General features: G+C 35.0%; 2 long non-coding RNA genes across 2 annotated transcripts; both read right to left on the reverse strand.

Annotated features, from left to right (window-relative positions):
• Nucleotides 1-1,616: 1,616 nt before the first annotated feature.
• LOC121513222 lies at nucleotides 1,617-4,544 on the reverse strand. The gene is made up of 5 exons (XR_005992184.1): nucleotides 4,517-4,544; nucleotides 3,435-3,714; nucleotides 3,275-3,340; nucleotides 3,033-3,166; nucleotides 1,617-1,737 (listed from the first exon to the last, which is right to left on the reverse strand). It is a non-coding gene; the product is annotated as an uncharacterized LOC121513222 (long non-coding RNA).
• A 5,613-nt stretch (nucleotides 4,545-10,157) lies between these two features.
• LOC121512967 lies at nucleotides 10,158-10,655 on the reverse strand. Its single transcript, XR_005992160.1, has 3 exons — nucleotides 10,484-10,655; nucleotides 10,325-10,390; nucleotides 10,158-10,216 (listed from the first exon to the last, which is right to left on the reverse strand). It is a non-coding gene; the product is annotated as an uncharacterized LOC121512967 (long non-coding RNA).
• Between the last annotated feature and the right edge of the window lie 4,828 nt (nucleotides 10,656-15,483).

The raw sequence follows: 15,483 nt of genomic DNA on the forward strand, positions 1-15,483 counted from the left end.
CTTTGCTGCGATCTAGAATCTGTTCATGGAACCAGGATTTAGAAAGGGAGGATATAAATTCCAAGTGGGAACAATGTTGGAATATGACAAATGATATTACCACTAATGAAAATGTACATTACAAATATATTGTACCAGAGATAAAATGCATAGGTATGATGAAAGTGTGAAATCACAGATTCTCTGGTTCTTGCCATCTGGGAATGTTGTACATCCCGGAATATTTGGTGGAAATAGAGAAGTGGCTATCAGGGGCTCTGGAGATGAAGCTTAATTTCCATCCATTGCTTTGTATTTTGCAAAATGTTTGGAACAATAGCGTGTGATCCCCACAAAGATGGATCTTTCTCTTTTCCTCATTGATATTAAAGAGACCTGTTTTAAAACATTGCAAATTGACAAATCCTCCTTCCCTTCATCACTGGAAAAATGAATTGTCATATTATTAAATATGGAAAAGCTCACAGCAATTGAAAAGAATAAAGTGACTCATTTTTAAAACATATGAGAAAAGTAATACAAGTGCTGAGCTCATCAAAAGTTATACATTTAACATCATAATTAGTCTGTCTCACTGGTGTAGCATTCTGGGACTCCCTGTTGTTTGTGTACAAATTGTCTGTGCTGACAATGAAGTATTTATTCATTTATTTTATTTTATTTTTTCAGTGGATGACATGGCGATGCCTGAAAAAAGGATCATCATATGAGTTGTTGAGGGAGACATGCATATATTTAATTTTCTGTATTATAGATATTAAAGTTGTGATAAAATAAATAAAATAAATTATTATTTTAAAAAAAGAAAGAAGAATGTGTCTTCTCTGTAGATGCTGCAGTGCATCCTGGGATGAAGAGTCCATCAGTTTTACGGCCCATTGTCTGAAATTTCCCTCCAAAACTACAAAACAGGCCTTTGCTGTGGCTGAGTGTTTTCTCATAATTGCTCAGAGAATAAAGACACTCTGGTTTACAAATCATTACAACTAAGCTGAGATGTTAAAGTTTAAAAACTATAGTTTGTTAAATATTTCTTGATTCAAACACACTACTTTGATTGATTTTTTTTCCAAAACAAAATAGAGTAAATGGTAGTATTTAATAGGTATAGTTTATAAATAATGTTTTTATAAAGCACTTTCATCATAGAATTAAGACAATTAAAAATAAAACACTTGATGATAAGAAAGTTTTAAAATCTTAAAATGTATTAGAAAATACTAAAACTATTACAATCATGATTAATCACAGCATAGTGATGTGATTAACTTGATTAGTTTTTTTAATCTATTAACAGCACTATTATATAGATAGATAGATAGATAGATAGATCCTGTGCACATAATCATATTTAATAAAAGCAAAATTATGCAAATGTTGCAGTTTTGCATGTGAGCCTGCATCCAGCAAGGTAAATGTATTTTACCTGAATATGAATGTGAGGTTTCATCTCTCTCTTATTGAACTTTATCATTTTTTACTTGTCTTTTTCAATTATTGGCATCATATATAACACCTCATCTTAACATGCACAACCACACAACATGGCAACTTTTTGCCTCAGTCAATGTGCAATAAGACTCCTTTGATCAAGAGATTAAAGCAGTGCACACAAGTCATATCAGAAAACTTTATTTCATGTTTATGCCATCAATCAGAGCACATAATGCATGTGGTTACATCTCTAGAATTTGTGTGGCAGCGGCAGCATCTCAGTGGACTGTCACACTTCTGCATCTGTGTGAAAGAAAAACGACACGAGTGAAGTGTTAATATCCAGCATGAATGACAATGAAACTCTAAAACTTCTGTTTCAGTTAATGTATAACACAGATGTTTAAAACAATCAGCCAAAGAAAAGTTCATACAACTGATACCAGGAACATCATCATCATCATCATCATCATCATCATCATTATTCTCTATTTTCAAATTCCAGATAGATATGTAGACTGTGGACAGGAGTTGCCATTTTCAGCATATTAAGTGATTTATTTTCCATCTGTAGAACATTTGTAATCCAAGATGTATTGACCAATCATATATCAGCTGGCTTTAGAGCAGAGCTTAACATTTCTACCTGCCAACTAGCCAAATGCAGGTAGAATTCAGCCGTGGCTACCAGAGTGCCCTGAACTAGCCACTTTGGCTGGTGGAATTTCTCAGAGCCATTACATATTTCACTCTAACTGTGCATGTTTATCAACATCAGAGTTTAAGATTTAGATGCTTGTTTGAACAAACAAGGGTCACATTTTCACTAAAATAACCTCAAAATGATTCCTTGTCTTCAATCATTTGTGTGTTTTTATGCAGCAGAGATGGCTTTAACGCTGTACGACACTCACACACACACAAGAACAACACCCACCCCTACCCACCAAACACACATGTGTATGTTGTTGCTAGTGTAGACTTAGGCTTCTATCTTTTAAAGATTTGGAATACTGGATGTTAAACAGAGACCTGAACTTTCTTCTTTTGCTTTAACCCTCTGAGCTCCAAGCTTTTCCTTTAACCATTGTGTCTCTTCTGGACTTCTTGTCTTAAAAAGCTTGTAAAACATCAACCCTGTGCTCACAATCAAACTCCAAACATCCTTTTTTTCCAGGACAGCCTGGGCTTCAAGAAGATGTATGCTGCAGTAATTTCACTTGATTTTACAAAAAGTTATGGATCCATAAAAACAACAGAAAAACTAACTGGAAATTAAGACTCCAAGATTTTGAAACATCAAACACAGTGAACATTAATGACACCATAACCTTGGCACAAACTTGTTCTCCCATCTCTTTGGGCATAAAGAATTATACATTCATCAATCTGTGACAAAAATCCACACATACACTGTTTGGCTCATAAATACAGATTTTCCCAAAAACAAAATTGTGGCCAGTAGAAATTCTGAGTGGCTAATACCTTTGAAAAACCACTAGCCACAGCGGCTGGGGAGTAAAAGAGTGCAAGTCAAGCCCTGCTTTGGTGTGTACAAAGTAAGATGTAAAACAACACTCTGGTGTAACCAGACTTACAGAGGAATTCCCATCCATCCAGACAGACAGACAGACAGGGATCAGATGTCGCAGCATCTTGTGCAGATTCTGCCTTTAGAAGTATTCACACAGCAAGTGCCACAACTACGCTTCATCCTGTTAACCACTGGCATCTGTGTGAAAAAGGTTGACTGTTAATCTCCAGCATCAAATACTATGGAGAAATAAATCAACACATCCATTTACACTAAAATGTAAACTTCAATCTGTGCTCAACATACCTCCTCTGATTCAGCAGGAATCTCTTGATTTACAGGAATCAGATCATCACTGGCTGCAGGCCCTTGCTGGTAAATTCAATAAACAGGAAATAAGTCTCACCATTTCAACCAAACATGTACATGATAAGAACAGTGGAAATGTGTTTACAGAAGCTCTTACATCCACGGGGACAGCAGAACTCCTCTCAGAGCAAATGAGGACGATCATGACGGCCACTGCAACGCTGAACATCTTCATCTTTGAAGACAAGAAGTGGTGAAGTCAGTAAGAACAGAGCAACCTACAGTGACTATGTGTCTGATGGTTTGTTGTTCAGTGTTGTATTTATACTCATCCTGGTCAGCTTTACTTCATCACTTGCAGAACATCCCAGTAATGAACTTTCATCCCAACCCATGATGGAGTAACTCAGAGACGTGTTGATCCATAGAGGAATTTTCTGTTGCACAACAGAAAAAAGAATTGATAAAGGTAATAAATGAGCTGACCTTTGATTTAACCATTAAAACATGAAAACAGAATCAAGGTGAGGAATGTTAATGCAATAAACCTCCTGAGCTGATTTGTCTCAGTTTTGTGTCTTGTGATGTTGAAGAGAGCTGATGGTTGATTTTCTCAGGTGGAGATTAGAGGCTCAAAGCTACATTAGATATCAGCTTAGCACTGAGATCTATGTTAGATCATTTTTCACCACTTTCCTGATTTTGAAACTTAAATTTTAGAAACTCAGAGATGTTTAATTTGACTGAAATTTGACCTGGTGGTTCATAACACAGTGGCCTGTCAAACAACAAACCTTAATACAGATTTATAAAAATCATTTCACAGGGACGTTAAATGACAAAAACAACCCCAAAACAAACACGATATCATTTTTCATTTGTAAATTCCATTGAAAAGGAAGATTGGACAATCTTTTAGTTTCTAAGTCCATGCATTAATAAATAAAATCTAAGAAAAAGTAGCTACATAACATGACATAAATCAGTGTATTATGACCCTACAGTATACAAACACTGGCAGCAAATCTTCTCTATGATCTTGAATTGAAAGAAAGAAAGAAAGCTTAGTTTGATATGAAGGAGAGAGATCTGGCCATACTTAAAACAACTGCACTGTCAGCCTGTCCAAATTTTCCCTGTTTTTTTGTCCAGGTGTGCCTTTCATTAAATTTTCACAGCGTTTTCTCACAATGTTCATAATTTTCACATCATGTGTGTTTAAGATTGTTGTATTATTACCTGTCAGGCCTTCAGGCCCTCTCTCCAGTGCTGTCCTATGTTTGTTCTCTGATTATGCAAGGACAAGAAAAACATGAGGAGAGTCAGTCTGTGTCGCCAACCTGGTACATCCTGGGAAATTTGAATGTGAAGCAACACAGATCCAAAAGACCAAAACATTCCTGTCCTGTCACTCAGTGTCAGAAAACAGTGACCTGATGGACACGTCTAAAACAGCTTTCCATTTTTATTCATCATTCTGTTTGAGCTTGAATTCTATAGAAGGTAAACATAATTGATGTGCAACCCAAATTCCAAAAAAGTTGGGGCACTGTGTAAAATGTAAATAAAAACAGAATGCAATGATTTTCAAATCACATAAACCCATATGTTTTCACAATAGTGACCTGTGGACTTAAAAGGAGAGGGACCACCCAGCCTGTTATCAGTGCACAGTTCAAAAGTCTGTATCTCTGATGGTATGGGGTTGCATTAGTGGTTATGGCACAGACAGCTAACACATCTGAAAACAGCACTATCAATGCTGAAGACTACTCCTGGAGTTTTAATGCAAGATTCTGGTTAAAAAAAATCAATGATAATAATAATTATCAATATAAACGAATAAAATTATTAATGAAAAAAAAAACATGGGGTAGCACCTTAGAAACAGTGAGCAACAACTAAAAGTAGAAAAATAATGATCAATATCATTCTTATATGATAAATTTTGGTTTTAAATAAACAGGAGGTGTGAATTCAAGCTTGACCCTCTCAACCAGCAAAATATTACAGTGTGTATGCACAATAATCACAGACAACTTCTCTTTATGAGAATTTAAACCAACAACACACAAGCAGAGACATCGAGACAACAAATGCAGTACTCAACAAATGCAAAACAAGCACTTCCGACAGCTTTACTGCCCAGATCAAAGCCTCTTTCTTGTGATCACTTGTGATAAGAGTCTGATATCCAACTAAATTTAGATCCAGAAATGAGCAGAGGTCAGTCCATTCATGTTTCTTCCACCATTCCAGCAAGTTAAAAGTCTTGTGGCATAAAGATTCAGCTTCAGGATGAGAGCAGGGCTGTCATCCTTATGAGGCAGGAAGAGTTGTGTGTCCGTCGGATAATGGTGGGCTTTTTGCAGCACTCATGTTTAGATGGCATATCAGTGAAGTAAAGAAAACTTTTTATACTCAACCGGCCGACTGTGCCAAACTTTTAGGTAAAACTGGGGGTCATGAAGCCACAGTGAAAGGCAGCTGGTCTGCTATAGGTGATTGAATGGCGATGGAAAGAGAGGAGAGCTTATCAGAGCTTTTTTTAGTAGACCTCTTAGCATAGTCTCTTCAGGTTGCCTTCGATCAGAAAGAAGAATTTGTCCTCTGGCAGAGAGAATTAGCCAAAAAATTATAAGATTACAGGAGTCACTATTGGAAAAGAACAATACAAATTAAATGTATTTGCTGATGATCTTGTTATCTATATGATTAATTTTGAAAATTCCATACAGCCTTTGCTTGTAATATTTACAGAATACTCAGTGGTCTCAGGATATAAGATTAATTTAGGAAAAAAAGAAATAATTGCAGTAGGAAGATCCAAAAACAGAGCATACTCTACAACAGACATTTAAATGGATGACTAAAATTAAGTATTTAGGTTGTGTCATTAATGACAACAAGGAACAGATATACAAAGACAATTATATTCCACTACTTAATATCATGAAATCTGATATGAATAAATGCTCAAATCTTCCTTTAACCTCCACTGGAAGAATCAATCGATTTACAATCATGTGGCTTCCCAAATTTCTGTTTTCCATATTTCCTCTGGCCCCACCAAAAATGTTCTTTAAAAAAGCATATTCCATTCTTTCAGAATTCATCTGGAGAAAGAAAACTCCAAGAATAAAAGTAAAGTTTTACCAAAAGGTAAGGGAGGATTTAATCTTCCAGATTTAGAGTTGTATTAACTTGCCAATCGAGCATTCTACCTACACCATACTGGTGAAGACACCGAAGAAGAACAATGGATTCAGGTCAAAAATATTCAGGCCGGCTCTCAAAATCTGTTTTCTTACATGTTTTCTCAAATTGAAAAAATACCTCTCTTTTTTTTATGGTTAGAAATTTCTCAGCAATGTGGAGAAAAATGAAGAGTCTCTGAAAGGAAACTATAAGACTGCCAAAGCATACTTCATTGTGGAATAATCCTTGGATATCTCTTCAGAATAAAGAGCTGAACTGGTCTACATGGAGGGAGAGAGGTATAGAAACAGTTGAGGATTTAATGAATGGTAGCAGATTTATTTCCTGGATTGACTTTGAAAGCAGATATGGTCTGTCTAATGGGGGATTCTTCAGGTACATGAAGCTGAGGGTTTTTTTCCCCAATGTTTTGACCTTTAATTTTTTTGGACAGCAGAGTGAAGTTATATTTAATTCTGAAACATGTCACAAACTGACAGGGAAAGTTTAAACAATCTTACAGAAATCTTATTTGGTTGACACTTTGCTGCGATCTAGAATCTGTTCATGGAACCAGGATTTAGAAAGGGAGGATATAAATTCCAAGTGGGAACAATGTTGGAATATGACAAATGATATTACCACTAATGAAAATGTACATTACAAATATATTGTACCAGAGATAAAATGCATAGGTATGATGAAAGTGTGAAATCACAGATTCTCTGGTTCTTGCCATCTGGGAATGTTGTACATCCCGGAATATTTGGTGGAAATAGAGAAGTGACTATCAGGGGCTCTGGGGATGAAGCTTAATTTCCATCCATTGCTTTGTATTTTGCAAAATGTTTGGAACAATAGCGTGTGATGCCTACAAAGTTGGAGCTTTCTCTTTTCCTCATTGATATTAAAGAGACCTGTTTTAAAACATTGCAAATTGACAAATCCTCCTTCCCTTCATCACTGGAAAAATGAATTGTCATATTATTAAATATGGAAAAGCTCACAGCAATTAAAAAGAATAAAGTGACTTGTTTTTAAAACATATGAGAAAAGTAATACAAGTGCTGAGCTCATCAAAAGTTATACATTTAACATCATAATTAGTCTGTCTCACTGGTATAGCATTCTGGGACTCCCTGTTTTTGTGTACGAATTGTCTGTGCTGACGATGAAGTATTTATTCATTTATTTATTTATTTATTTTCAGTTGATGACATGGCGATGCCTGAAAAAAGGATCATCATATGAGTTGTTGAGGGAGACATGCATATATTTAATTTTCTGTATTATAGATATTAAAGTTATGATAAAATAAATAAAATAAATTATTATTTTAAAAAAAGAAAGAAGAATGTGTCTTCTCTGTAGATGCTGCAGTGCATCCTGGGATGAAGAGTCCATCAGTTTTACGGCCCATTGTCTGAAATTTCCCTCCAAAACTACAAAACAGGCCTTTGCTGTGGCTGAGTGTTTTCTCATAATTGCTCAGAGAATAAAGACACTCTGGTTTACAAATCATTACAACTAAGCTGAGATGTTAAAGTTTAAAAACTATAGTTTGTTAAATATTTCTTGATTCAAACACACTACTTTGATTGATTTTTTTTCCAAAACAAAATAGAGTAAATGGTAGTATTTAATAGGTATAGTTTATAAATAATGTTTTTATAAAGCACTTTCATCATAGAATTAAGACAATTAAAAATAAAACACTTGATGATAAGAAAGTTTTAAAATCTTAAAATGTATTAGAAAATACTAAAACTATTACAATCATGATTAATCACAGCATAGTGATGTGATTAACTTGATTAGTTTTTTTAATCTATTAACAGCACTATTATATAGATAGATAGATAGATAGATAGATAGATAGATAGATAGATAGATAGATAGATAGATAGATGGATAGATCCTGTGCACATAATCATATTCAATAAAAGCAAAATTATGCAAATGTTGCAGTTTTGCATGTGAGCCTGCATCCAGCAAGGTAAATGTATTTTACCTGAATATGAATGTGAGGTTTCATCTCTCTCTTATTGCACTTTATTATTTTTTACTTGTCTTTTTCAATTATTGGCATCATATATAACACCTCATCTTAACATGCACAACCACACAACATGGCAACTTTTTGCCTCAGTCAATGTGCAATAAGACTCCTTTGATCAAGAGATTAAAGTAGTGCACACAAGTCATATCAGAAAACTTTATTTCATGTTTATGCCATCAATCAGAGCACATAATGCATGTGGTTACATCTCTAGAATTTGTGTGGCAGCGGCAGCATCTCAGTGGACTGTCACACTTCTGCATCTGTGTGAAAGAAAAACGACACGAGTGAAGTGTTAATATCCAGCATGAATGACAATGAAACTCTAAAACTTCTGTTTCAGTTAATGTATAACACAGATGTTTAAAACAATCAGCCAAAGAAAAGTTCATACAACTGATACCAGGAACATCATCATCATCATCATCATCATCATCATTATTCTCTATTTTCAAATTCCAGATAGATATGTAGACTGTGGACAGGAGTTGCCATTTTCAGCATATTAAGTGATTTATTTTCCATCTGTAGAACATTTGTAATCCAAGATGTATTGACCAATCATATATCAGCTGGCTTTAGAGCAGAGCTTAACATTTCTACCTGCCAACTAGCCAAATGCAGGTAGAATTCAGCCGTGTGGCTACCAGAGTGACCTGAACTAGCCACTTTGGCTGGTGGAATTTCTCAGAGCCATTACATATTTCACTCTAACTGTGCATGTTTATCAACATCAGAGTTTAAGATTTAGATGCTTGTTTGAACAAACAAGGGTCACATTTTCACTAAAATAACCTCAAAATGATTCCTTGTCTTCAATCATTTGTGTGTTTTTATGCAGCAGAGATGGCTTTAACGCTGTACGACACTCACACACACACAAGAACAACACCCACCCCTACCCACCAAACACACATGTGTATGTTGTTGCTAGTGTAGACTTAGGCTTCTATCTTTTAAAGATTTGGAATACTGGATGTTAAACAGAGACCTGAACTTTCTTCTTTTGCTTTAACCCTCTGAGCTCCAAGCTTTTCCTTTAACCATTGTGTCTCTTCTGGACTTCTTGTCTTAAAAAGCTTGTAAAACATCAACCCTGTGCTCACAATCAAACTCCAAACATCCTTTTTTTCCAGGACAGCCTGGGCTTCAAGAAGATGTATGCTGCAGTAATTTCACTTGATTTTACAAAAAGTTATGGATCCATAAAAACAACAGAAAAACTAACTGGAAATTAAGACTCCAAGACTTTGAAGCATCAAACACAGTGAACATTAATGACACCATAACCTTGGCACAAACTTGTTCTCCTATCTCTTTGGGCATAAAGAATTATACATTCATCAATCTGTGACAAAAATCCACACACACACTGTTTGGCTCATAAATACATATTTTCCCAACAACAAAATTGTGGCCAGTAGAAATTCTGAGTGGCTAATACCTTTGAAAAACCATTAGCCACAGTGGCTGGGAAGTAAAAAGTTAAGTCAAGCCCTGCTTTGGTGTGTACAAAGTAACAAGTAAAACAACACTCTGGTGTAACCAGACTTACAGAGGAATTCCCATCCATCCAGAGAGACAGGGATCAGATGTGGCAGCATCTTTGAGCAGACTGTGCCTTGAGAAGTATTAACACAGCAAGTGCCACAACTACGCTTCATCCTGTTAACCACTGGCATCTGTGTGAAAAAGGTTGACTTTTAATCTCCAGCATCAAATACTATGGAGAAATAAATCAACACATCCATTTACACTAAAATGTAAACTTCAATCTGTGTTCAACATACCTCCTCTGATTCAGCAGGAATCTCTTGATTTACAGGAATCAGATCATCACTGGCTGCAGGCACTTGCTGGTAAATTCAATAAACAGGAAATAAGTCTCACAATTTCAAACAAAAATGTACATGATAAAACAGTGGAAATGTGTTTACAGAAGCTCTTACATCCACGGGGACAGCAGAACTCCTCTCAGAGCAAATGAGGACGATCATGACGGCCACTGCAACGCTGAACATCTTCATCTTTGAAGACAAGAAGTGGTGAAGTCAGTAAGAACAGAGCAACCTACAGTGACTATGTGTCTGATGGTTTGTTGTTCAGTGTTGTATTTATACTCATCCTGGTCAGCTTTACTTCATCACTTGCAGAACATCCCAGTAATGAACTTTCATCCCAACCCATGATGGAGTAACTCAGAGACGTGTTGATCCATAGAGGAATTTTCTGTTGCACAACAGAAAAAAGAATTTATAAAGTAAAGAAATGAGCTGACCTTTGATTTAACCATTAAAACATGAAAACAGAATCAAGGTGAGGATTGTTAATGCAATAAACCTCCTGAGCTGATTTGTCTCAGTTTTGTGTCTTGTGATGTTGAAGAGAGCTGATGGTTGATTTTCTCAGGTGGAGATTAGAGGCTCAAAGCTACATTAGATATCAGCTTAGCACTGAGATCTATGTTAGATCATTTTTCACCACTTTCCTGATTTTGAAACTTAAATTTTAGAAACTCAGAGATGTTTAATTTGACTGAAATTTGACCTGGTGGTTCATAACACAGTGGCCTGTCAAACAACAAACCTAAATACAGATCTTTTTAAATCATTCTACAGGGACATTAAATGACAAAAACAACCCCAAACAAAACATGATATCTAGTTGACATAAGTTGATTTAATTTCGATGACCTCATGTTTGACCAAAATCAATTGGTTAACAATCGCACATGCTACTTTAAGTGGAAAAATCCATTTTGGATGAGAAGGTAGCTAATTTTTTAAATTTTTCAGTAATTTTATGTTACAAAACATATTTACACCTATTTCTATTCTATAATTTATATGTGTTTAAGATTTTACAGATTAATTACCCAGAAAGTCAAACACAAGTCACTAGGACCCTCCAAGACAAAAGCCCTGAAACACGTTATATCTGTTTGTTAATTAACAACATGTCAAAAAGTCAGCGTGTGGCAACATTTTGTTAAAAATGATGAATTTTCCCCAACCAATTGATTAATTGTTGATCAATGATGCGATTTTATTCTTTTCTTTGGTTGACTACAGCGCTAATGATATCATTTTCATTTGCAAATTCCATTGAAAAGGCAGATTGGACAGTCTTTTAGTTTCTAAGTCCATACATTAATAAATAAAATCTAAGAAAAAGTAGCACATGACATGACATAAATCAGTGTATTATGACCCAACAGTATACAAACACTGGCAGCAAATCTTCTCTATGATCTTGAATTGAAAGAAAGAAAGCTTAGTTTGATATGAAGGAGAGATCTGGCCATACTTAAAACAACTGCACTGTCAGCCTGTCCAAATTTTCCCTGTTTTCTTGTCCAGGTGTGCCTTTCATTAAATTTTCACAGCGTCTCACAATATTCATAATTTTACATCATGTGTGTTTAAGATTGTTGTATTATTACTAGTGCTGTCAAACAATAAAATGTTTAATCAGAATAATGCGTTCTGTGGATTTATTAGATTAATCATGATTAAATATCAGTCATTTTAATCTTTATTAACAGTTTGTGCATAATCAAACAGACTCAAGAAAGAAAATATATATGCCAGGGCTATTCAATTACAAAATCAGCTGGACCAAATTTTTGTTCCATCTTGTTTTTGACTCAAATTTCATCGAGACAGCGTGCTGTTTGCGTCTCCCATATCAAGTTGGTTGGTCACTACATCAACAGCCGTTTCGCATGCCATGCTCTGGTAACCCTACTTGGACAAACTGCCTGAAATGCGTTGCCAGACTTTTCAGATTTTGAGCATTCTGTGCTCATGGGTTAATTGCTTAAAATTTTTAATGAGATTAATCATGATGGTGGATTAATCAGCATTAACTCGTTAATTTTGACCTATGTCAGGCCTTCAGGTCTCTCCAGTGTTGTTCTGGGTTTTTGTCTGTTTTGATTATGCAAGGACAAGAAAAACATGAAGAGTCAGTCTGTGTGCCAACCTGGTACATCCTGGGAAATTTGAATGTGAAGCAACACAGATCCAAAAGGCAAAACATTCCTGTCCTGTCACTCAGTGTCAGAAAACAGTGACCTGATGGACAGAAAACAGCTTTCCATTTTTATTCATCATTCTGTTTGAGCTTGAATTCTATAGAAGGTAAACATAATTGATGTAGAAATTCCAAAAGTTGGGGCACTATGTAAAATGTAAATAAAAACAGAATGCAATGATTTTCAAATCACATAAATATGTTTTTCACAATGGTGACCTGTGGACTTAAAAGGAGAGGACCACCCAGCCTGTTATCAGTGCACAGTTCAAAAATCTGTATCTCTGATGGTATGGGGTTGCATTAGTGTTATGGACAGACAGCTAACACATCTAAACAGCACTATCAATGCTGAAGACTACTCCTGGAGTTTTAATGCAAGATTCTGTTAAAAATCAATGTAATAATAATTATCAATATAACGAATAAAATTATTAATGAAAAAAAAAGGGTAGCACCTTAGAAACAGTGAGCAACAATAAAAGTAGAAAAATAATGATCAATATCATTCTTATATGATAAATTTTGGTTTTAAATAAACAGGATGTAATTCAAAGATCTCAACCAGCAAAATATTACAGTGTGTATGCACAATAATCAGATAACTTCTCTTTATGAAATTTAAACCAACAACACACAAGCAGAGACATCGAGACAACAAATGCAGTACTCAACAAATAAAACAAGCACTTCCGACAGCTTTACTCAGATCAAAGCCTCTTTCTTGTGATCACTTTGATAAGAGTCTGATATCCAACTAAATTTAGATCCAGAAATGAGCAGATCAGTCCATTCATGTTTCTTACCATTCCAAAAGTTAAAAGTCTTGTGGCATGATTCAGCTTCAGGATGAGAGCAGCTGTCATCCTTATGAGGTAGGAAGAGTTGTGTCCGTCATAATGGTGGATTGCAGCACTCATGTTTAGATCATATCAGTGAAGTAAACATACTCAACCACCGACTGTCAAATTTTAGGTAAAACTTCATGAAGAAGTGAAAGGCAGCTGGTCTGCTATAGGTGATTGAATGGCGATGGAAAGAGAGGAGAGCTTATCAGAGTTTTTACCTGTAGACCTCTTAGCATGTCTCTTCAGGTTGCCTTGATCAGAAAGAAGAATTTGTCCTCTGGCAGAGAATTAGAAAAAATTATAAGATTACAGGAGTCACTATTGGAAAAGCAATACAAATTAAATGTATTTGCTGATGATCTTGTTATCTATATGATTAATTTTGAAAATTCCATACAGCCTTTGCTTGTAATATTTACAGAATACTCAGTGGTCTCAGGATATAAGATTAATTTAGGAAAAAAAGAAATAATTGCAGTAGGAAGATCCAAAAACAGAGCATACTCTACAACAGACATTTAAATGGATGACTAAAATTAGTATTTAGGTTGTGTCATTAATGACACAAGGAACAGATATACAAAGACAATTATATTCCATGAATATCATGAAATCTGATATGAATAAATGCTCAAATCTTCCTTTAATACTGGAAGAATCAATCGATTTACAATCATGTGGCTTCCCAAATTTCTGTTCCATATTTCTCTGGACCAAAAATATTCTTTAAAAAGCATATTCCATTCTTTCAGAATTCATCTGGAGAACTCCAAGAATAAAAGTAAAGTTTTACCAAAAGGTAAGGGAGGATTTAATCTTCCAGATTTAGAGTTGTATTAACTTGCTAGGCATTCTACCTACACCATACTGGTGAAGACACAAAGAAGAACAATGGATTCAAATATTCAGGGGCTCTCAAAATCTGTTTTCTTACCTGTTTTCTCAAATTGAACAAATACCTCTCTTTGTTTTATGGTGAGAAATGTCTCAGCAATGTGGAGAAAAATGAAGAGTCTCTGAAAGGAAACTATAAGACTGCCAAAGCATACTTCATTGTGGGATAATCCTTGATATCTCTTCAGAATAAAGCTGAACTGGTCTACATGGAAAGTATAAAACAGTTGAGGATTTAATGAATGGTAGCAGATTTATTTCCTGGATTGACTTTGAAAGCAGATATGGTCTGTCTAATGGGGATTCTTCAGGTACATGAAATGATTTTTCCCCAATGTTTTGACCTTTAATTTTTGGACAGCAGAGTGAAGTTATACAATTCTGACATGTCACAAACTGACAGGAAAGTTTAAACAATCTTACAGAAATCTTATTTGGTTGACACTTTGCTGCGATCTAGAATCTGTTCATGGAACCAGGATTTAGAAAAATATAAATTCCAAGTGGGAACAATGTTGGAATATGACAAATGATATTACCACTAATGAAAATGTACATTACAAATATATTGTACCAGAGATAAAATGCATAGGTATGAAAGTGTGAAATCACAGATTCTCTGTTCATAGAATGTACATCCCAATATTTGGTGGAAATAGAAGTGACTATCACTCTGGGGATGAAGTATTTCCATCCATTGCTTTGTATTTTGCAAAATGTTTGGAACAATAGCGTGTGATCCCCACAAGATGGATCTTTTCTCTTTTCCTCATTGATATTAAAGAGACCTGTTTAAAACATTGCAAATTGACAAACCTCCTTTCCTTCATCACTGGAAAAATGAATTGTCATATTATTAAATATGGAAAAGCTCACAGCAATTGAAAAGAATAAAGTGACTTGTTTTAAAACATAGGAGAAAAGTAATACAAGTGCTGAGCTCATCAAAGTTATACATTTAACATCATAATTAGTCTGTCTCACTGGTATAGCATTCTGGGACTCCTGTTGTTTGTGTACAAATTGTCTGTGCTGACAATGAAGTATTTATTCATTTATTTTATTTTTTCAGTTGATGACATGGCGTGCCTGAAAGGATCATCATATGAGTTGTTGAGGAGACATGCATATATTTAATTTTCTGTATTATAGATATTAAAGTTATGATAAAA

The sequence above is a fragment of the Cheilinus undulatus genome, linkage group 8, assembly GCF_018320785.1.
Source record: "Cheilinus undulatus linkage group 8, ASM1832078v1, whole genome shotgun sequence".
Classification (NCBI taxonomy): domain Eukaryota; kingdom Metazoa; phylum Chordata; class Actinopteri; order Labriformes; family Labridae; genus Cheilinus; species Cheilinus undulatus.